This window comes from Python bivittatus, unplaced genomic scaffold (assembly GCF_059951505.1).
Source record: "Python bivittatus isolate LINGU-HERP-01145 unplaced genomic scaffold, Pbiv_v1 ctg000980_np1212, whole genome shotgun sequence".
In the NCBI taxonomy this organism is placed as follows: Eukaryota; Metazoa; Chordata; class Lepidosauria; order Squamata; family Pythonidae; genus Python; species Python bivittatus.
This window is the reverse complement of record NW_028277125.1, coordinates 43,691,263-43,715,017: the sequence shown is the minus strand read 5'-3', so window position 1 is coordinate 43,715,017 and position 23,755 is coordinate 43,691,263. Positions and strand designations below refer to the sequence as shown.

At 41.3% G+C, this 23,755-nt stretch overlaps 1 non-coding gene across 1 annotated transcript; it reads right to left on the bottom strand.

Annotated features, from left to right (window-relative positions):
* Window positions 1-9,325: 9,325 nt before the first annotated feature.
* Window positions 9,326-9,489, bottom strand: LOC112541301 (U1 spliceosomal RNA). The gene has a single exon (XR_003085326.2). It is a non-coding gene; the product is annotated as a U1 spliceosomal RNA (small nuclear RNA).
* Window positions 9,490-23,755: the final 14,266 nt, after the last annotated feature.

The following is a 23,755-nucleotide window of genomic DNA, read 5'->3' as shown; positions in this document are numbered from 1 at the left end:
TATTTCAGGGCACTTCTATCTCATTGAAACTGCCCTGCGCAATGCCATAAATGTTCTCAGCTTAGAGCAATTTTGATTTGGCTATCTGGTGGTTGTTCCTCTTCCAAAAACAAGGGCTCCTGTTGCATTGTGGGGCAATGGTTGGTCATGAAAGGCCTTCTCAAACAGCATAGCAAGACTGATAGCTCCTTCCTCACGATTGCTCATCCTTTCACTCACCAGGTCCCTGAGGCCTTTCCAGCTGCAGTTACAGATCAACAGATACGGGGAGAGATAACAGTCAGCGGACCCAGAAACATCATCAAAACTGAATCAAGTACTGTACCATGTATTGAACAGCAAGTGTTTTGTACTCTGTGGAAAGATTCAGCAAGAAGACACTAAAGAATAATGCCACATGCCCTATAAGAGACCCACAAGATAGCTGGCATGCAGTGGCTGAGGTGGAACATTCCTACCAGCACAGATAGGATATGTTTAAGAAATTATGTACTGTGGCCAATGGATATAGACAATTATGGGAAAACTAGAATTCCAGGGGCAGAAGCCAAGAGATCTCCTAAACTATTATTTTAAACTTGCTTTGGAGCAGACTCTTTCAATCTGGCACTTTCCAGATGTTCTTGGACTGCATTCCAGCTGGGAATTCTGGAAGAAGCAGTCCCGGCCGGAACAACTGGAAGACTATTTTATAGAAATACATTATTTGAAATCATTGACATCTGAAGAAGCATATTAGGATCAGTGTTTGCCTAAAAAAGAAAATCCTCTTCTCTGAATCATGGCAGACCATTGATACGGAAAACTATACTTGACTGAATTCTCAGTTCTGTGCAACTCCTAAAAGGATAGGTGTCTTCCTAGTGGATGGATTTGGCAACTCTACTGATAGAATGGGGAATATCATTCCCCCTTCCTAATTCAAGGCCTTGCTTGCCGCAGGAGATTCTGTTGCTGGGCTGAAATAGCTACATAAATCCAAGTAGAGTTTTCTCCAGGATCCATGAGGATAGGAAAAGAGTTGAAACTGGCATCAACCCTCCTTTCTGCAGTATCTTCTGCTTAATAGGCCTTTCCTATCAAGTACCAAAAGTGGTCAGATTTACGGCATCATCCTTCACCCAAGCGGTCATTTTATTTAAAAAAAATTCTCATGCTCCAGGCTCCTCACCCTCCTTTCTGTCTGGATGCCAATGAATTTTGAAGTTTTCTGGAGGTTCTTTAGAAGCAAAAGAATGCCAGTGAGTGAGCATGGATCAGGGAAGGAGGACAATGGCCTGTGTAGATTGAAGAAGGATTCAATAGCAGTATAATCCCCCCCCCCACTAGCTGTTTAGCACTCAGGATGCTACAGTAGTGTTCAGAAATGTGAGGGGAGGGAGGGAAGGGGGGAATCTGCATTAGAAACTTGGTAGTAAACAGTTATTCTGCTGCTGTTGCTGCTGCTATGGAAACAGCTGCTAAAATCAGAATAATGTCCATAGTTGGACTGACAGGAGACCCCACAGTGTAGGCTGAATTGCCCAGGTCTGTTGGGGGCTTTGAGAGCTTTGGCAAATATTAATTCGAGCTCTCCTCCAATATGCCAGGTTGTCCTGCATAGCAATAGGGTGATGTTAAGAGTGAGCCCCAAGATTCCCTACTTTTCAGCTCACCAGGTCCATTCCATACAGTATTGGCATTAGAGCAGGGGTAGGTGGCCTATAGCCACAAAACCTCTTTTTTTCTTGGAGTCTTCATAGCTACTTCCAGTCACAACTGCTAAAAATCAAGAGCATGGTTTCCTCCCATTTTGTGTTGGTAAATACATGGAAATTGTAACATTAAGTTTTAAAATATTGTAGGTATAACATAATTAAAATTCCCAAATTCCCCCTCCCACAACCATAAGAAGAGGGGGGAAATAACTCAACCATTGCTCTACTCACGGGAATGACAGAGCTCTACTCCCTTTGCATCACTGCCCTGCCCACAGTAGCCCTTCCCTTTCAAAAATGTTAAAGTGTGGCTCTGTCAATACCAAAAGGTTTCCCACTCTTTTAGACCAGCAGTCCTCAGTAATATTCCTTATGAAAGAACTGCAGCAACATTTCTGGCCAGAATTGGTCTAGAAGAGATAGCCAAGCAATCTTGATTAGGCAGTATTATTGAAGGAGTGGTGTTTCCCTTGCAGGACCAAATTAAGGAATCTACCAGAAACTACAAGTTTCTACCAGAAACTTTCTACCAGAAAGTACAAGTACAAGTTGTTTACAACTTGTTGTAAACTGACATGTACTTCTGTTCCCATGTGAGAGAATGTTGCTGTTGGACAAGATCACCTGAAGGTCACCCAACCTCTTTGGCCTCACCCATATGATACATACTTTGATGTTTCTACTTTCAACTGTGGCAAGCCAGATTTAAATGTGATGGCGGCAGCATCTTTGAAGGGCACACCTGTGCAGCAGCCTATTAAACTAATAATCCATTTAAGATCAGGCCTTTTATTCTCTGATAACTGGCATACCATCCATCCAGACTATGAATCCCCAGCACGCTAATGTTGCATGAAGAGTTGAAACAACCTGATTTAAACAAATGTTGTTTGAATGCTGTCCCACTAAGGTAAAATTTCTTCTATCTCTGACATCTATTGTCAGTTCTCACAAAGAAAAAGAATTGCAATTTCACTTTTTAGTGACAGGAAGGCATTGTTCCTGGCATAATGGCCAGAAGTTAAAGCCCATTCATTCAGGAGAGGACCCAGGACAACTCCTAGCAGAAGGAACAATGCATGGGAGTACAAGGGTGTCTAAACTTCATGCATCTTGCACAAGACCAGGCTCCCAGCCACTCCCTTAACCTCCATAAATCATTTTCTAATTTATAACATGAATAATTGATTTTGCCGTGGCAGCCTCGGTGATAAATCTCCCATGCACACATGCATAAGAAAATAATAATCCCTCTTGGAGTGATTGGGGCTCCCTCTATTGATTACCTGTGCAGAGGGCCTCTTACCCACAATTCATGTTCCAGCTCACCCTGCAGTACTGCTGGCAAATGTGTGGGGAGGCAGAGGAGGCAGATCTTGCTAGGCCAGGGACACACTGCCACTCTCTAGGCATGTGATGTTTAAGGGCACAAGATTCTCCAGGAGGAAAAATAATTGATACCCAATGGAACTGTAGCAAGAAAAGAGATTGTGCATTTCTTGTTTTCCTGACAATTTATTTTGGAAAATACTTGTCTTGAGAGATGGCTCTGCCCCAGCTTTATAGTTGGGGTAGGAACCTTCTATGGGAAGCTGAGGGGGCATAGGTTGTGGGGCTATAACCAGCAGTGGAAGAGGCCAGGATTGAAGTAAGCCTGGCCATCCTTTTTCTGTCTCTCCTTTGCTCCATCCAGATCACTTTTGCTGGGAGTCTGAACTTCTTGCAGAAGGCTTTTCAAATTAGGCTGAGTTTTGCAGATTTCTCTTTAGCACAAGTCTGAGATTTATAAAATGGGTACTGTCAGGGCCTCCTTCTGTTTGGAAATAAGCACCTACTTTACCCTTTAATTCCAAATGTTTGAGGGCTGTGTGGCTTCTTATTTATGGTGGAAAGGTAATTCTGTCCATGACCAGCAGCATCACTGCTTATTACTTCAAATCCTCACATGATGAGACCTGAGAAGGGACAATGGGGCAGAACCCTGCACAGCTTCACCTCACACATCTTTAAGCATCCCTGCCAGCATGCTCCCTTAACAGTAACTAAGAATTGGGTGTTCCATACAAAGTGCTAGCTAATAGGATAGCACATGGTAGAGGAATTTCCAGTCCCCTGTCCCCATTCCAAAGTCTTTGCTAACCTTAATGCTTCAGAATCCTTATAATAAATCAACAGAGCAACTGCATGCAATCTCCACCATTTCTCCAAAGATATGGTCTAAAGATGGTTCCTCAGCAGAATTCATCCTTTGTGCACAGACATGCATGAACACAGGACAAGCACAAAGAAAGGAAAAAGAGATGCATGCTTCAAGAAGCTTGGATTAAGATTCTTAAGAAAGTGAGAATCATTTGTAAAATGCACAGCAAATGGCATATTCTATTGATCTCATTATAACGTACTTCCACACAAAGGGTGCTTAGAAGACGGCAGCTATGGACAGTTGCTTCATTGACTGTTCCTGTCTTTTTACACATTTTCCTATTCCCTTTGCAGCATCCAACTGTGGCAGGTTCAACAGGCAATTCTGCACTAACTACTAATGCCTTTAGATCAATTTTAAAATCTTCATGGGGGATGACAGGTAATCTCCTCCCTTCCATGAACCTATGGATTCACAATCTGCCTCATAAATGTTCTCTGTGGAGCTACAATATCCCAACGTGTTCTGGGAGTGCTCTGATATGTGTTCTGGTGGCTTTGGAGGAAACAGTCCACATTATGCATGCCCCAGGTGGTTACTCTTAGGAAGAGAATGCAGTGCTGGTACAACTGGGTACTATCTGGCAGTGCTGTTTTGACTATCCCCCCCCCTTTTTTTTTTGCTGTTTGTTCCACCTTAGCCTGCCTTAATTGATCCATTCACATTGACTAAAGTTTGGACTTAGAGATGTTCCTCTTTTATATCCTGGATTAATTAGATAAAAGTGTCAGGCATATATATGGCCACCAAGTTTCCTTAGGTGTTCCAGGCAATCTCCCCTAACAAACCCATTACAATGCTGTATTGAAGCAGAAGTTGTTGCAGATAGACAAACATAGAAACACACACAAATGGTGCAGTTATATGAATTTTAGAGCACATGAGTACCCTTATCCCATTTAATTTGGTCCTTTGCAGGGTCATGCAAACAGGACAGATGGGAAGGGAGAGATTTAAAGCAGAGCATGGGTTGGCAGGTCTGTGGGGAGCTCTACCTGGGCCTTTTTCCTTAAATTGCTTTTTCTCTCCTGAAGCTAGTTATTTTCAGTCATTAATGGCTAAAATAATTTTAAAAGGAGATTGAAAAGAAAGAGAGATGTGATTATGGGGGTGGAGAGGTTATATGCATACACACCTGCTCGTGTTGTGCTTTGAATCCTCCACCTCCTGCTTTGTGAAGATTCAGCAGCATCTGCTGCCACATTTTGGTTGTTTTGGCCCCAAGGTTCAATCTATTTGTCCCGGCATTCAGGCCTGTCTGCCTGTGAGTGCAGCCATGCATAGATTCTGTCATCACTTAGCAGAGGGCTGTCCCCCCTGCCCTTCCAGCCCAGGTCCATCCAGAGCCCTAGAAAGTTGCAGCAATGTCACTTCAGCCCTGCCGGAAGCTAATAAAGCAGGAGAGTAACAGAGTGAATCTCTATACCTTTAATATGCAACATTAAAAGGTAATGGGAAAATCAATCCCAGCAACAGCAGGGTTCCCTCTGCAGCAAGTGCAACAAAGGCACAAGCAGTTTTTGTCGGGCCCTGCCAAGGGAGCCAGAGGGGTCGGGTGCTGTGTGTTCCAAGCTGTGCCAAGTTTTGTACCCCATGATTAGCTGGATGTTCATGCAGTACCACCCATTTGAGAGTGTGAACAATGAAGTACACAGCCAATAAAGATGTAACCATTTATCATTATTTTAGACACAACTCTTTTCTGCGTGGCATCATTTGTTAAATGGTAGGTCATCATGCCATCCTAAATGGTACCCAGGAATGTATGTTTGAGGGGGTAGCACTAACAGGTGTTTCTGCCTTTTTGGAGGTACAAAGCTCCAATTACAGGGTAGATGGCAGTTCTGCAATCATGGCCAAAGTAGGAAGCTGGGTTCTCCTAACTCAGTCCACCTCCTACTTTATAAACATAGCCTGGTTTTAGAGAACAGAAGGTGCCCTTCTAACTGCTGCTGTTTGGGAGCTGTTGTTAAGGATGCTTACAACTAGCAGGAGGATGATATGGGCTGAAAGTGATCCATTAATTTTGTGCCAATTTCTTCCTAGCTAACCAGAAACTCCAAATCACATATTCAGGGGATCAGTTTCAGACCTATTCAAATTAGTGCAGAATTTGGTAACAATGGGAGCTGGGAGAAAGAATGAGTTTGAAATTAATATGGGTGATTGGAATACTCTCTTTCTCTCTCTCTGTCCCCATTCCCGCATGTAGGCATGCATCCATGTGTCCTTATGTCCTGACATGCATTTGAAAATGCAAGGTTGAGTTATTAAGAGTTGGAGGAATATTCATATTCCAGGAGTGAAGGGCGGGAATTATCACTGTTATTATATCTTCCCTAGGCTAGAAGAATGGGCACTTATCATCTGCATCAGTAAAACTTCCCTGCTTAGTAAATTAAACACAGAACAGAACAACACACCAGCTAGTATCACATGTGCTGGCTCCTGCCAAAATACAAGGCACAGCACCTGGTACCTACTGCTGTGTGCCCGGTGTGAAGCTTTTTTCTCCCCTTGTGCATGTTTTGTATATCCTCTAATACTATAAAGGAGCATTAGATTGGCAATTCAAAAGAAATGACTGAATCTATCATAATGATACTGTCTTTGTTGTCTCAGCTCCTTATCTGCTCCAGATTAGCTTGTCCCACCCAAAATCTCATGACTTGAAAGCATCCTGCCTATCCCTATCAAAAATAGGGCAATATCTCCAATTTTGATAAATTGATTATGTGCCATCAAGTCATTTTCAACTCTTAGTGACCACATCGATAGATTCTTTCCATTATGATCTGTCCCTAACCTGTCTTTCAGGTCTTCCAACAGTACACCCATCACCACTGTAACTGAATCCATCCACCTCCCTGCTGGTTGTCCTCTTTCCTTCCACAATTCCTAGCATTAGAGCCTTCTTCAGAGAGCTAGGTGTTTGTATAATGTGTCCAAAGTAGGATAATTTGAGCCTGGTAATTTGTGCCTCAAGAGAATTCTGGGTTGATTTGTTTGATGATCCATTTGTTTGTTTTCTTGGCTGTCCATAATATTCTCAGAAGTCTTCTCCAACACCAAAGTTCAAAAGTGTCAATATTGTTCCTATCCTGCTTCTTCAAAGTCACTTCCATAGAGTGTCACAGGGAATACAGTACCATGGTTTGCACAATTCTGGTCTTTGTAAGTATAGACACATCACAGCATTTGAATATCTTTTCCAAGGCCTTCATGACTATTCTACTAAGTGCTAATCTGTGGTGTATTTCTTGACTGCTTGTTCCTTTCCTATTGATGGTTGACCCTAAAAGGCAGAAGCTATCCAACACACTGATATCTTCATTATCAGTACTAACACTAGTTGTTGTACCTGTTGTCATTTGGGTTTTTTTATATTTAATTTTAGTCCCATTTTTTCACTTTGCTTCTGGACTTTTATTAGTAGAGCTTGCAGATCCTTTGCATTTTTGGCTATCAGGGTAGTGTCATTAGCATAGCGCAGATTATTGAAGTTTCTTCCTCCAATTTTCTTCTCATCTTCTCCAATCCAGCTTTCCTTAATATATATTCGTCATAGAAGTTGAATAAATAATGGGAGAGTATACAGACTTTGCCAACCTGGAGCCAGTCTGTTTCATCATGTTCTGCCTGGACAGTAGTTTCCTGACCTGTGTATAAATTCCTCATGAGAACAATGAGATGTTCTGGGATTCCCATTTTTCTGAGCCCTTTCCACAGCTTGAAGTGATCGACTTCATTTAGGCCTTTCTATAATCAATGAAGCACATAGTGACTTCTTTTTGATATTCTTTGGCTTTCTCAATTATCCAGCATGCATGAGCAATAATGTCTTGTGTTCCTTGGCCTTTTCTAAAGCCAGCTTGAACATCTGGCATATTTTTCCATGTATTGCTCTAATCTGTGTTGGATGATCCTGAACATTATTTTGCTAGCATGTGATATCAAGGATATTGTATGATAGTTTGCACTATCTCCAGTTTTACCCTAACTCATATCCAGAGCAAATCATTGGTAAAATTCCTGGTAGTGAAGTGAGGTGAAGACACAAAGTACAGTTGCAAGAAAGTATTGAGTAGTGTTGGATACATGTGGCATGCTCAGGACTGTGATAATTACTCTTTCATTACCTGAGAGCAGATTAATTAACTTTACTGCCTGCAGGAAAACTAATACGCACACATCTTCTTCTCAGTGAGTCCATAGATTTCAGTGATCCAGTTCAGGAGGGATCTGGATTTTGGATTCCTGGATACTGTTCCTTCTGTCTTACCTCAACCACTTTGAGTGATTTGCTGTAGATCTCTATGAGCTCTTGACTCCCAACAGTTTAAAAATTGCCAGTGAAACCTGTCTGTCTGTCTGTCTGTCTGTCTGTCTATCTACCTATCATCCACCCACCCACCCACCCATCCCTGTCCTTGTAGTAATTGTTGTTTTTCAGTCTCAGTGTTCCCTTATTTATAAACATAAACAAGCATCATTTGACTGTTTTTTCACCTCTTTGTGTAACTGGACTGACCAGTTTTGGGACATGACATTAGAATACCTGAATGACTTGTAATAACAAAGATGTGGAGTTATACTTGTTTATCCTCTCTCATGAGGAAGGGAAACAGGGAGAAATGTTTTACAATTTAATGATTGTTGACCTTAGCTACTGTCTTGCAGTTGCCTCTGGTCGATGAATCAACAACATGATACAAGATTATTCTTGTAACACAGGAGTCTTGCAGGCCCAGTAATTAAGCATAGGTGGAGCTGATTCATGCTAGTTTCAAGGAGCATTAGGACTTTGTAAGGTCCTGGACACTTTAGAGGCTGTCAGAGTTAGTCAGACATAACCATGTAGCAGTGGCCATATATTTTGCTTAGGACAAGGCAATATCTCTTTCTCCACCACTCCACCATCCTTTTCTTACTAGTTTTGATGTGATCTTGTTGGCACCATCTCACTGAGGCTAAATATTATAACTGTGGTTAATTTATTTACAGTCAAAATTAATAAAATTACAATCACATAGCACCAAACAAACAGTTAGTATAATAAGAGCCAAACAATTAGTAAAATGAATAGAGTTAGGAAATGAATAAATTAATGAATAAACATTTTCAGTATTAAACCCAGAGCCCTCTTATGGCTGTTACAATCACACAAACCTTGGCAACTCTCCTAGATGTTTCTGGAGATGTTTCCACTAACAAGAAAAAAAAGTTTTGCTTTTTTTGACCAACCTAAATGATTGGTTAGCAAAAATGGCATTAATTCAGAGTACCAGGATTGATACAGAGGACAGCACAGGAAGACAAATGGTGTCAATTGTCCCGACCCAACAGGGAGATAGGCAAACTTGAGACAGAATGTTATATAACTCCCCCCCACAAACCATTTTTATTTTATGTTTGTTTCCCTTTTCAGGAGTAGGCACAAACACACTCTCCCACTACCACAAATTATGCAGTCAAGTTTTTCACATTTGGGGAAATCACAGGGGTGAGCACACCCAGAGTGCAATGTAAGAGCCTCAGCTTGGGAAAACCTCCTTCATGTTCAAGGTATCTCCCCTGTCAGATAAGTATCTCTCAAAACCATTGATGGCAGAGTACTAAATCTAGCCAATGAGAATACTCTTCCATGCAAGATAGAGAGGATGTTAGTGAAGTAATCAGGCAATGTGACAGATCTACCCCAGAGGCTACCATTACAATTGGGAGGAACTTTCCTCCTCTTTCTCTGTAAATCTAGGCCAAGAACTTGTTTCTTGTCTCTAAACAAGCTCTCTCAAACTTCAGCAACATCAAGAAGTGCTGTGGGATACCACAATCATTTAAGTCTGTAATCATGCTTTGCTTCCAAGAAGAAACACATTTATCAGATAGGACTAACCGGGCTAAGGATCCCTCCATAAAGGTAAGCTCTACTTTAACTGGCAAGATCTTTTATAAGTGTCTACAGAGGGAAAGCCAGTTTGCAAGTACAGAAGAGCACATATCTGACACCTATTGGGAGACACATACCATAGTTCTTAAGAATGTGGATTGAATTACCTCTAAGGGTCTTATGCCATTATCATTACCAAAGCAGGACCAAGCTGCACAAAGCACAAGGCTCAATATCTTAGATCTGAATAGTTTGACTTCAGAATGATACTCACTACAGGTAGCAGACTGAGTTATGGCATTCTGAATCTTTGGGGCCTGAACTATTGTGTGCCTGTATTGGTTTCTTCAAAGTTGTAGATGTTTAGATGAAGACATCTAGGTGTTGGACAAGTCTTTGACTTGTTCAATTACAGATACCATTCTGTGCAATTGTAAAAGCAGTTAGCTTGCCTCTTAGTAAACAAAACCTTTCTTTTGAAAGTGGGCGACCAATTTTTCTTCATTGCAAATTGTTGCCAATGCTTGCAAGCTCTGGCTGAGACCCTCATGTGTCAGGGATAAGATGCCTTCATCATCAGCATAGAGGAGGATAGTTAGGGGTTTATTCGCTAACTTTGGTGGGTGAAATTGATCGATTGATGGTACTGGGTTTGTTTGTTGCTCCAGCTATGACTGACTCTGAACAGCTTACAGGCTTATGATATGGTAATAAGATTAAAACTAAAGGTAACAATATAAGCATAACAGTATAATACTATAACAGTGTAATAAATAACAACTTACATGCCAAATAACAACCATAAAACTGTTCTCATCAAGAGAGACTAAAATAAATTCCCACAGCCCCAAAAGGCCTGCTCAAGCAGGCCTTAACGACTTTGTGAAAAGCTAACAGGGTGGGGAAATGAAGTCCAGAGAAACATGAGGAAACCAAGACTGAGAAACTTGCTTTTAGACAGAGCTTGAAGAATAGAATTGATAGAAAGTTGAAAAAGGAGACCAAGTTTTGTAAGCAACTTAATTCCTTTTCTAATAGGTATTGAAATAGACAGTCCTCCAAAGGAGGTGCGTCTAACCTGCATGTAGGCCATTTTATGTAACATCACAATTAATCAAAGAAGCTCTATAGTTTCATCCTCCTCCTAGCAGACAATGGCCAAACCACAATTATCATGGATAGGTCACAATACATAAAAAAGTGAAAGAATTACTGGAGGACAAAGAAACCTACATCCCAGTAAACATCAACCTGATACAGAAACTAGACAACCCTTAATAACCTAACCAAGAAAGGCCAAATCACAAAAGAAGAACAGTGGTGGATGAAAAGCAGTGGACCCATCCTCCCATACTTCTATTGATGCCCAGAAATACACAAGCCCAACGTACCTCTCCAACCGGTTGCATTGTTACCAGGAACCCCAACATACAACACAGCGAAAGAACTTACAAAAAAGCTTGGACATCTCACAGAGGGAAGCAAATATTCTATCAACTCCCCACTACAGTGCCTCCAGAAAAAATCCAAGACCTAAAATAGATGAAGATGAAATTATGGTTTCATTTGATGTCATGGCACTCTTTACATCCATAGACCCAGAACTAGCAAAATAATCCATGGCAACAGTAGTACACAACACACCCAACCTAACCAAATACAGTAAAATTGAAATAGCCAGAATCATAGACCTCATCAGCCTCTGCCTCACTACTTATTTTCAGTTTAATGGACAAATATACCAATAATCAGAGGAACACCCATGGGATCACCACTCTCAGGACTCATAGCAGAGATTGTAATGCAGCATCTAGAAATTATAGCACTTCCACACATACAACCTGTGATGGAAGGCTTGAGCGAGGAAGATACTGGAATAGAGGATCAAGGTTATCAAGAGGGAGGGGGAACATCCCAGAGCAAGCACTTTCTCAGTCTGCAGCAAGAGCGTGGGAAGAGGAAGAGGATGAGGCTAGCCCCTCCCTAGAGTCTCATGGGGTTATATCAACTAGTTGCTTTAGCATAAGTTTAGTCTGGTGAGATTCTGTCTATTAGGTGCAAGGTAATAAAGGAACTGGACTGGACTGGATTGTCTCATTGTTCTCCTTGGGCTGAACCTGACACAACCAAAAGTATGGATCTGGTATGTAGATGACACCTTTGTCGTAATAAAAAAAGGAACAACTAGAGAAGACACATGAAACAATCAACAACATCTTCAAAGGAATAAAATTCACAAGGGAAGAAGAAAACAACAACACACTACCCTTCCTGGATATCTACATCAGCAGAAGAAATGATGGCAAATTAGAAACAGAAGTCTATTGAAAAATAACCCACACTAACAAGTGCTCCACTACCAAAGTAGCAACCCAACCTCTCACAAGAGGAGCTGTGTAAGAACATTATTCAGATGAGCACAAATGCATTGCAGCAACCCAGAACAGCAGAAAAAGGAAACAGATCGCCTATACCACATCTTCCAACAAAATGAACACCCATGCAACTTTATCAAAAAGGGCCTGACCACTCAACCCACTATAGCACAACGAACACAAGCTATGAAAAGGATAACACTGCCATACATCAGAAACATCTCAGAAACAACCAACAGACTATTACAACCACATAACATCACCATAGCACACAAACCAACTAAAGCCCTCCAGAACATCTTAAGTAAATCAAAAGACCCAGTAGCCCAAGAAAAAACAGGAGTCATCTACCACATACAGTGTAAGGACTGTAACAGCCATTATGTAGGACAGACGGGCAGAAGACTAGAAGAGTGCATCCATGAACACCAACTACCAATCAAAAGACAATGAAAACTCCTTAATCTCACAACACATAGACAGACTCAACCATAGCTTCAACTGGGAAACTGTCAGCTTCTTAGATGCACCCAAAAACACAAGGAAATTCCTGAAAGCTTGGTATTCAGACAAATCAGCCATGAACAGGCACATAGAGATAAACAACATTTACACACCATTCAAATGAGACAACAAAAAAATAAAAAGACCAGAACACCTCCTTGCCAGCAATCAACACCCAGATAAACAGGGATTAACACCAATATTAACACCATGACAAACAATCAAGCAGTAAACAATACTCTAATCAAGGAACTACAATTCAGATAAACAATCAAGCAGTAAACAACAGCCTAATCTAGGAACTACCAAGGAAAAAAGACAACACTCCCACCAACACTGTCAGGGCAAGCTACTGTATATAAGCAGAGAGCAGTCCCCACTCCCTTCTAGCACTGAAGATGTTACCTAGCCTGGTAATGAAATGTTTGCAAGAAAACAACCAACCCCAAAGACTCTAAAGCTCTATAGTTCTTTCTGCCAATTTCACCCATAGGTACTCCCTAGATATTGAGCTAAAGACTGCCTTCAAATCAGTGAAGGTGGCATACATTGTGGTTGACTAGAATACACTGCTGAATACTGAGAATCCATCTGAAGCCCTTTCCACAAAGCCTTTTTCACAAAACAATAGGAGATCTTATAGAGCCAAGTTAAAAGCCCCTAACACAAATACACCTTGCCAGGGAAAACAAAGCACAGGCTCAGCTATGCAGCATCAAAATGGGCATCTACCCTCTCTACAAACACTTCCCCAGGGAAACTAAAACTTAGTTCAGCCATAGAACATTTAGAAGGCCAAAGTGTGCTAATATGCTGGGAAAAGATTCTAGGAGGTGAGCAGAGCTCTGGGAAAGCAGAAGAAAGTAACTCCCTGGAAGGAAATGATGTTCATGAAATACTGCCTCTTTGTTCTTTCAAAACCTCATTGTCTTTGTACTCCTGCCCCATTACCTCATAGTTACACCCTAATGGCCACTGACCTCACTCGGCACATGATGTGTTATATCCAATGAAATTCCAAGCTGTTGTATCCAATCACATGTATATTCTAATTTGCATAAGTCTATAAAGAGGGGCTGTAACTCCACCCCTCTTTAAGCCTGTATTTGCCTCCAATGCTATCAATGAACCTATCTGTGTTTCATTGTAAAGTGTCCTGGTCTCCAGTTCAAATGTACACCTTAAATATTTTACTGCAAAGGAAAGCTGAGCTGAATCCTCGTTTATTAGCTTTCAATTCTTCTGGCTGAAATATCAGCATATTTTGTGTAGAAAAAGGATGAAAGAGAAAAAAGAGCAGGAAGAAGAGGAAGAGGGAGGATTGGTAGACGCTGCAACTCATTGTGTTACTTTATATTTTTCATTGCTCTATATCATATTTACCCTCACTGTTCCTAAAATTCTTCTGCATTTATCAGTTGCTCTAACCAAGAGGTGGGGTATCTATGGATCCTCTAAATCCCTGACTGTTGGTCATAATGGCTGAGGTTGACGGGAATCATAGATCAACAATAGTTGGGGGGCACAGGGTTCCCACCCCCGTTCTAGTCTGAGCTGCAAGCTTTTTTTGGAGAGCCAAGCCCTTCCTTCCCCACATAATTTGTATTTCAAATCTACAACCCACTCTTAAATCATGTACCACTTGTTTCCAATTATTGTAATTTAACAACAGTTTACTAATGATAGAGAATATAATTGGATAGGATGAGGGAAAAACAAGATTAAGTTGCAATGAAAAATGAAATAAAAAATCCAGAACTGGACTAGTATGCAGATCTTCTGGTCTGCTGACAGAGGGAATAGTAAAAACTAGGATTTCTCATGTTGTACCCCACCATGCTTCTATTCCATCATTGAAAACAATACAGGGTTTTTAACCAGGGCTTTTATTTTCAACTGAAATATCCCTGGATTTGTACATGTTACCCATAATACAGCCCTTCGATTCCCTAGCTTCAGGTGAGTCCCACTGCTCCCTAGACTAGCACAAATAAGTCACTACTGACCTTCTTCTAGACATCATTAGTCTGTCTCCAGACACTGTGAAACACAAACAAAGGTTGTTCCAAGACACTTTGCTGCCAGAGGAAAGGACAAGATGGCATCCTCTCCTTCCATTCCATTTCCAGAAGACAGCTAGACTGGCAGCTCAATCAGTGTTCAGCTCTAAAAAAAGAATAGGCTCGTTCCCCACATCTGACGATGACAGCAGGCTAGTTTAGAGGATGAAGGATAGACCATGTGGCATATACTGCTTGGTGATTCAAGAGAAGAAAATGGCCTGAGACCACAGAAGAATCATCTGGGCAGATTCCATGGTTGTCCTCCAATATTTGCTGCCTGAAGCAATGGCTTCACTTTGTCTAATGGCAGGGCCAGTCCGGCACAAACAAAATTCTTTCATTCCTTCAGAAGCAAGAAATCAGGAGGAATCTGGTAGCACCTCTTCCAATTAACAAATTTTATTAAAAGGCATATGCTTTTGTGATGCTTATGATGATAAAGTGAATTGCAAATTTTAAAAATCTGCTGCTATTGCATGATGCCTCAAGAGATTGGCAATAGGGCAATTAATACATTTACAAACTTTTAGAAGTGGTTGTGACGGAGAAAGGTGATGATATGAAAAGCTCAGGTTTCAGAAGATATCCCAATGCATGTTGGCTTCTTTCCAGAGACATCTCTGAATAGGAAAATGTCCCATCAAGGCAGCCATCAGCTAAGGCAGGCACCAGAACCAGGATGCTGCCTGCCAGAGAGTAAAAGTTAATGAATTATGATATAATGACACTTTTATTGCCTTCTGTTTGTGATATTTTTGATGAAGATGTCAGACAGTCAATCTCTCCAGGAACCAACAGCCTGACAGAGATTCAAGAATAGAGGCCTAACATAGGCCTGGCCCCTGACTACAAGGCAGAAATGAGAGGTGACAACGCAAAGCACAGTCTAGTAGATCATGTTCAGTCTAAAGGCAAGCCAATATTGCCCATAAGTTGATTTATGCTCACCAATGTTCTAACCCAGAGATTTTTGTTCAGCCTCTCTCCTTAACCATTAAGTGGGGATCCCAATTAGTCTGAAATTTAGGACCTTATACATATTACCAACTCGTTCTGCCACAAATGAGAGATTCTTACAGCATGATCAGAACCAGGATTGTTGCTCTGTATGCATGTGAACAAGCAAAGTTCAAGATCAGTGTTTATTATTCATTGTGATGATATAAAATCTTTACACAGACAAAAAGGAGTGGTTCTTGCGTTGAATTCAACTCCTAGCACCCCATGGACACCAGCAGGCAGTTTTCTTGCAAACAGTACAGAAGTGGACTTCCATTTCCTTCATCTGGGATTTTTTTACTTCCCAATCTAGCTGCAGCTCTGGAATTGTTTTGTTGTTTCCTATTCAACTGCTACCAAGCTTAGACAAAGTCAACCAGCTACTGAAACCTTTTTTGCAGGAAGTGCAACATAGTTTTTTTTGGACTGGGCTGAATTATTCTTTTATTTGCTGTTCTTGTGCATAACAACCTGTCATTCCAAGGGTATACAATTATGTGCATGTTCTTATTAACAGCCATTTTTACTTTTTTCAACTAATTCCTTGCAACAGATAACATTCTATGACTTATCATTCTTACTATCTTCACATCTTAAAATTTCTTTGTCAATTTTCCCATCTTTAATAAATATTATATCCACGTGCACAAATTCAGCATTTGCATTTTCCTAGTAAAACAAAGCTATCTTGGTCTTTAATAGGTTAACGTTCAGATTCATTCTTCTCATTGCATCATACTATTTAACATTCGTTATAAATCATTCAGGTTCTCAGAGAATATAGCACACACATGCACGCACACACAAACACACACACACATACTATATTATCTGAGAACCTGAATATATATATCTCTCCACTCAACATACTCCAGTGTCATCACAATATCTCTTATTTATCTATCCATAAATACATTTAACTGCCAGAGAGACTTCCTTGAATTCCCTGCTCTGTATGAACCATTTGCTATACATTCTACTTATTCTTCTGCATGTTTTACATCCCTATACCACTCTTATCATATTCTGCAACCAACCTTTAACTCTTGTATTTATGCAAAACATTCCATAATTCACGCCTACTCAGTTTATAGTACACTTTCTCCAAAACAAAGAATATACGATGAAATTTCTTTCTCATATTTATAGGTTTCTTAACGAGCAGCAGAAGAGCAAAAATCTAGTTTATACCTCTGCCTGGCATTTAGCCACAGTGCATTTCCCAAACTTTGTTCAATGATGCCTCTCATACCATTCTGAGGCATACTTAATAAACCAATTCCTGCCCTCCACCATATTGGTAAAATTACCTCCAGGTAAAGCCATGTGAGATAATGAACATGTGCTGAAGTCTCACTAGTCATGCTGCTACCATTTTCAAAGCAGATCTGAAACTGAATTTGGCAATAGATACCATGCTCATATATTGTCCACAACCAATAATCATTTGCTAACTGCCATATAAACAATGGTCGATAATTGTCCTCCCTATTTAAATTATTTGTCTCCTTATACATTTCTATTGCCTCTCTAATAATTATGCAGACTTGTTACAGGGTGCCAAGATGCTGATGTTCACCAAGTCTATTTTGTGATTTGGCTCTTGTGGCTGATGTTCAGCCAATGCTGATTCTCCTATGTTTTTAAGTTGAATGTCCTTTCATGTTCTTTAACTCTTTAAGTCTCATTTGTCCAATGTAAGTGTTCCCACACTGGCAGTTTATTCTATACAGTCCCTCAGTTCTCAATTGGAGAATTTATCCTTATTAGAGGCAGCTATTGTTATATCATGTCCATCATCCCAAATCTTACTGCTATACTTTTTTGTACAGCATTTTTCTTATCAAGTCAGACATAGTTGAGATGCGTGGATGGTTTGCATGCTGTTCATACTCCTTCTTTGGCTGTTCTGATATTTTTCTTGCTCTAGTAATGTCTTTTAAGTGTGTCCATTACTGTACTTATAAGGGCATCATACAGGGGTTGGATTTCTTTTGGTTTGATGGTGGCATCACTTATTCTCAAAGGCAAGTCATAACATATAGGGAAAACTACAATGTAAAAAATTCAAAACTTCTGGAGTGTGACACAATCACCTCCCCTCTAAAAGCAGCCCCACTGCAAAGATTGAGGGACAAGCAGGTGATATCACACACTCGCATATTTCCAAGAAACAAACAGTAGGCTCCTCTATCTTCATCACCAAGTCACCTGGACTACATGAATCCCAAGATTCATAAATCTGCCTTCTCCATTGTGTCCTATTGTCAGCAACATCAAATCACCCATCTATAGACAGCACAGTATATTGAGAAACGTCTCTAATATTTCATGGGAAAAATAGCACTGTTTGTTGAAAAAAACAACTAACCAACATCACAACATTTCAGTGATATCTTTATAAAACTGAGAATAAACAATCTAATGATTGTCTGATGTCTGGATATTACATTGTTATTTACCAGCAGATTCAGTATCCCAGTTCCAACAGATATGCACATGATAAAGATATCACAAACCTGGTAAAATTCTGTCTGAATAACACATTTCCCATGGTATGAAGAATATTTTGAACACAAATCCAGAACACTTACAGGATTGCCATTTTCACCAGTTACTACCAATATCTTCATGGAAGATTTTGAGCAGTTGCTTTGGAATACAACCATCTACAACCAAAGTATTGGCTTACTGTAGATACATTGATGATACTTTCATTGTCTGGCCACCTAGAAAAGGAGAGATGATTAAATTTCTAGACCACCTAAATGAACAAACCAAGTCCATAAAATTCACATAGAATTTGAAAATAATGATTTGCCATTCTGGGATGTTCTAGTGAACAAGGTAAAGATGAATATTAAGTGTACAGAAAGGAGATGCATACAGACAGTTGCCTCAGTGCTCAACACAGCACAACCCTCTACAAAAATGACCAGGTGTTAGGCCACTAATAAATAGGCAAACAGGCAGCAACATTTCCCCTGTATCAAGAGGCAATTAAGAAGATCAAGGTATCCAGGAGGCCCCATCTTAATGTACTTACTGAAAAATGCAGGCTAAAGTATACATTACAGTTTCCAAGATTCTATAACCAAATCCCTTTTTCCTTGCAATACACCTGACTAGGTAAGAATCTGGATTTCTTGGTAGCTAGGGGCTTCACCTCATTTATATCATTTAACAGTCCCCCCCCCCAAAATATTCACCCCTTGTTCTTCCACTATGACCATTCACTGGAATAACATGCAATTATATGTTACTGTATACTGTATGGACCCAACTAGGTTCCAAAGCGAGCTGGGAGTTATACCTGAGAGTCTGCTGCATGGTCCAGCGGAGACCTTGGCCACTACCTGGAATAGGAAAGTGGCCAAGGACTTAGACAAGATCACACCCGTGCAACCTCTCGTGACCCATCGAACCCGACACTTCCCATGGTTTATGGAGGAGTTAAGGGTTTTGAAAAGGGTGAAAAGACATCTAGAGCGCCGCTGGAGGAAAACAAGGACCAAACCCAACCAAACATAAGCTAGAGCCGCTATTAAGGCCTACCTTGTGGTGGTAAGAGCTGTGAAACTTCAATATTTCTCCGCTCTTATTGCATCCGCACTATGTCGCCCGGTGATCCTATTTAAGATTACCCAATCTCTTTTGGGAAAGGGGGGCTCAGTAGCCCATTTACAGGGGCGTGCAGGAGCTTTCTAGGCATCTGGAGGATAAAATCGTTCAGATCCAGTTCCAGTTGGATACCAAGCGTGAGGCATGGTCTATAGAGATGCATACGGTATGTTCTTACCCTGTTATCTGGGAACAGTTTGATCCTGTTGAACCCAAGGAAGTAGACAAGGTCCTCCAGACAGTCAATGCCACCACCTGTCAACTAGATCCATCTCCCTCCTGGCTAGTTAAATCTTCCCAGGAGGTGACATGTGGGTGGGTCCAGGTAATGATGAATTCAACCTTGAGGGAGGGGGTGTTTCCAGCTGCCTTTAGAGAGGCACTGATGCACCCCTTCCTCAAAAAGTCATCACTGGATCCCACCACACTGGACAATTTTCGTCCAGTCTCCCACCTCCCCTTTTTAGGGAAGGTGGTTGAGAAGGTGGTGGTGTTGCAACTCCAGAGGATCCTGAAGGAAACGGATTATCTGGACCCTTTTCAGTCAGGTTTCAGGCCCAGATACAGGACAGAAACGGCATTGGTTGAACTCATGGATGATCTCTGGTGGGAGCAGGATGGGGGTAGTGCCGCTTTCAATACCATCGACCATGGTATCCTTTTGGGTTGACTTGGAGAGTTGGGAATGGGCAGCACAATTTTGCACTGGTTCTCTTCCTTCCTCCAAGGTCGATCCCAATCAGTGTTGACTGGGGGCGAGAGGTCCAGCTCGTGGCCCCTTCTTTGTGGGGTGCCCCAGGGTTCAGCACTCTCTCCGCTCCTTTTTAACATCTACATGTTAAAATCTCACTGGGTGAGATTATCTGCCACCATGGGATGAGGTATCATCAATATGCAAATGATACCCATTTATACATCTCCATCTCAGGGGAGGTGAATGATGCCATGACCACCCTTTCGTGGTGCCTGGATGGGGTGCAACAGGCTTCAGCTGAACCCTGGTAAGGCAGAGTGGCTATGGATTGGAAGCCCCTCTCTATCCAAGGATTTACTATCTTTGGTTTCAGACGGGGTTGCACTGCCCTGGACGGACCCGGTGTGTAATCTGGGGGTCCTCCTGGACTCATGACTCCTGCTCAAAGAGCAGGTGGCAGTCATGGCCAGGAGGGCCTTTGCCCACCTCCATGTGGCATGCCGGTTACTCCCCTTCTGGATCAGGAGGCTCTCCAGTCAGTCACTCACGCCCTGGTCATCTCTCGGCTAGACTATTGCAATGGGCTCTACATGGGGCTACCTTTGAAGAGTATCCGGAAGCTACAGCTGGTCCAAAATGCGGTCACATGGATAATTTTGAGTGCCCCAAGAACAGCGCATATAACACCTTTACTACGCAAGCTGCATTGGGTCCCAGTCTGCTTCCGGGTTCAATTCAAAGTGTTGGTTATCACCTTTAAAGCCCGACATGGCATGGGTCCAGGTTACCTGAGGGACCGTCTTACCCCCATCACATCAACCCGTCCCACCCAGTCAGGCAGAGAGGGCATGTCAGGGAGAGAATGTCGGCTGGCAGGGCCCAGGAGGAGAGCCTTCTCTGCCATCGCCCCCGCCCTTTGGAACATTCTCTCCCCAGAGGTGCGGCAGGCCCCTACCCTACTGGCCTTCCAGAAAGAATTAAAGACCTGGCTCTGCCAGCTTGTGTGGGGTGATAACAACCTTACCCAATCCTGGGGGTGGCTAGCACCTCAATGATGCTTCCTGAATGATTGCCAATTATTTTCGGATCTATTTATTTTCTATTTATTATTGTAATTTTGTAATTTTAATTGATTCTAAATGTTTTGTAAACCGCCCAGAGTCGTTCAACAAGATGGGTGGTGACAGATTTGATATATAAATAAAAAATAAAAATAAATAAATAAATACATAAATTATCACTGACCTATGGATTTCTACTTTCATGAATACCCACAACAATGTAGATGACCTCAATCAGTACTTTCTGACACAAATTTAACTCCTTTCATAACTAAATCTGCAGCTTCACTTCCTTGCATGTATTCATCAATTCTGTTCCACAGGATTAGATCACATTCATTCGGATCTAATACAACCTTCTCCTTTCTCTTAATTTCATGAACAAATATCTCCTTCCCTTCCCTTCCCTTCCCTTCCCTTCCCTTCCCTTCCCTTCCCTTCCCTTCCCTTCCCTTCCCTTCCCTCTTTACCATTTGATATTCTAAGTCATAATTTTCCATACATCACGCTCATCACCAGATGGACCCAAAAACCAAAGCCCAATTTTACCCTAAGTAACTTCACATTATTCTGGGCAAGCTACCATCTCTAATCTAGACACTATTTTGCAAACAAAATACTACTGCACACATCCCATCAACTAGGAGGAATATGTAATGTATTGATACACTCAGGAATGTTATAACATTTGGAAATTGCAGAAACACAACAGTTAACTTTGCGTGGATACAAAGTTCATGCCATGTTATGGTAATGGAGGAAAAATCTCATGTAGGCTATCCCAAATTCTACAGGAAAAGATTTTGCTACTTGTGAGTGTTCCCAAATTGCATTTAAACATTTAACACCAGCTTAACTGGCTAGAGACAATTGATCAGAAGTATTAACATAGTTCTCAGAGCAGCCAATCATATACACGTATACTGGATAAGCAAATTACAGTATGAGAATAATAGTCTGAACATTGTTATTTATAACCCCCAGAATTTCTGGGCAAATAATATGGTAACTTTCTAGGGACTTAATGGCAAAACTCTTCTACCCAGAGTCCTAACTACAACGAGACCGTGACAGTAAATCTTCACTGAATATTATTTCTCTACCTGTCCTCCCCATTAGTTCGAGCTTTATTCAAAATATGTGCATTTTCAATTCTGTCAGTGTCTTGTTATCAGCACCAGCCTTCTAGCTTTGGCATTTCTCAAGAGATCCTGCTGGTTGGTATTTCTCTGACACTGCAATGTGGTACTGCCATTCTTCAGTACCACATGAATACTCTCATCACAATCAGATAAGCAGCATCAAACAGAAGCATTCAGACAGAAAAGAAGTCCAGACAGAATTCTTCCTCTGAACATGAATACCTAGGGATTTAATAACCCAAATGGGTCAATCTTTTATATCCTAGTTTCTGTCACCCATGCACACTATCATGAAACTATCTAGACTGATTGCCTGCAAAAAACAGAACCACCAGCCTTTGTCGTATAGTTGGAGGAGTCCAAGTCACTGCTCAATGCCAGCATCCAAATTAAAGTATACCAAACACATACATGACTGCCTAGTTTACAAGGGAATGCTTTTGTGAAGGGGGAGCACCATCTCTTTGTGTAAATAGTTTCACTGCCAAATTACTCTTATTATTAGGAAGTTTTTTTTCCTTATTATTCCATCTTTCCTTTAACTTCTCCATTATTCCATATCCTGAATTCTGGAATGATATGGAATAGATTTTGATTTTCTGTATTCCATCCATTCAGTTATTTGAAGACTGCTGTCATACTGCACCTTCCCTCAGTCTTCTGTTATCAAGGCTAAATATTCCCAGTTTCTTCAATCTCTCTTCCTAGGACCAAATCTCTAGTTCCCTGATTATTCTAATTGGCCTTCTCTGAACATAGTCCACTTTGCTTGAATCCTTCTCAGAGTGTAATGGTTGTAATTAGACACAATATTCAAAATGGGATCCGATTAATGCAAAATAAATTGAAAATATTGCATCTTGTGATTTGGAATCTATACTCCTGTTGATGGAACCTAAAATGGAATTGTTTTTTTTCTCAGTTATATCACACTGCTTAATCATACTGGTAGTTCTTGGGTTACAACAGCAACTGGGACCAGAATTTCCATTGCTAAGTGATGTGGTCATAAAGTATGACATCATGGAATGCATCGCTGGCAGTTGTGGTCATAACCCCAGGACCATGTGGGTTGTTAAGCAGGAAGAGGCGGGAGCCCCAGGCAAGCAGGCCAGTGAGTCCACAGGTGGTGTGTTCGTGGGGTGTGTGTGGCATGGGCAGACGCTATGGGGCGCAGGGGATGTGTGGGTACTGCAGGGGCACTGCTGTGGGCAGGTGCTATGGAGCACTGGCAGGTGCGCGGGTGATCTTGCTACCTACAAATCATGCTATTCCCTTTCAGGGTAAGTAATATTACATAAAGCAGTCAAAAGAAATTAAAGACAAGTGATAAGGGGGAAAAAAGGGAAACACAGCTAATGGTGTTTCTATCAACAACATTCACTATCCCTCTCCATTTCTATTCTTGCACACTAACATGCTTCCGCCATATCCATACACTGCATCATACCTTGCCTTTTCTTTTTTAAACTTCCTCTGTTTTTCTGAGGATCTCATCAACTCCAT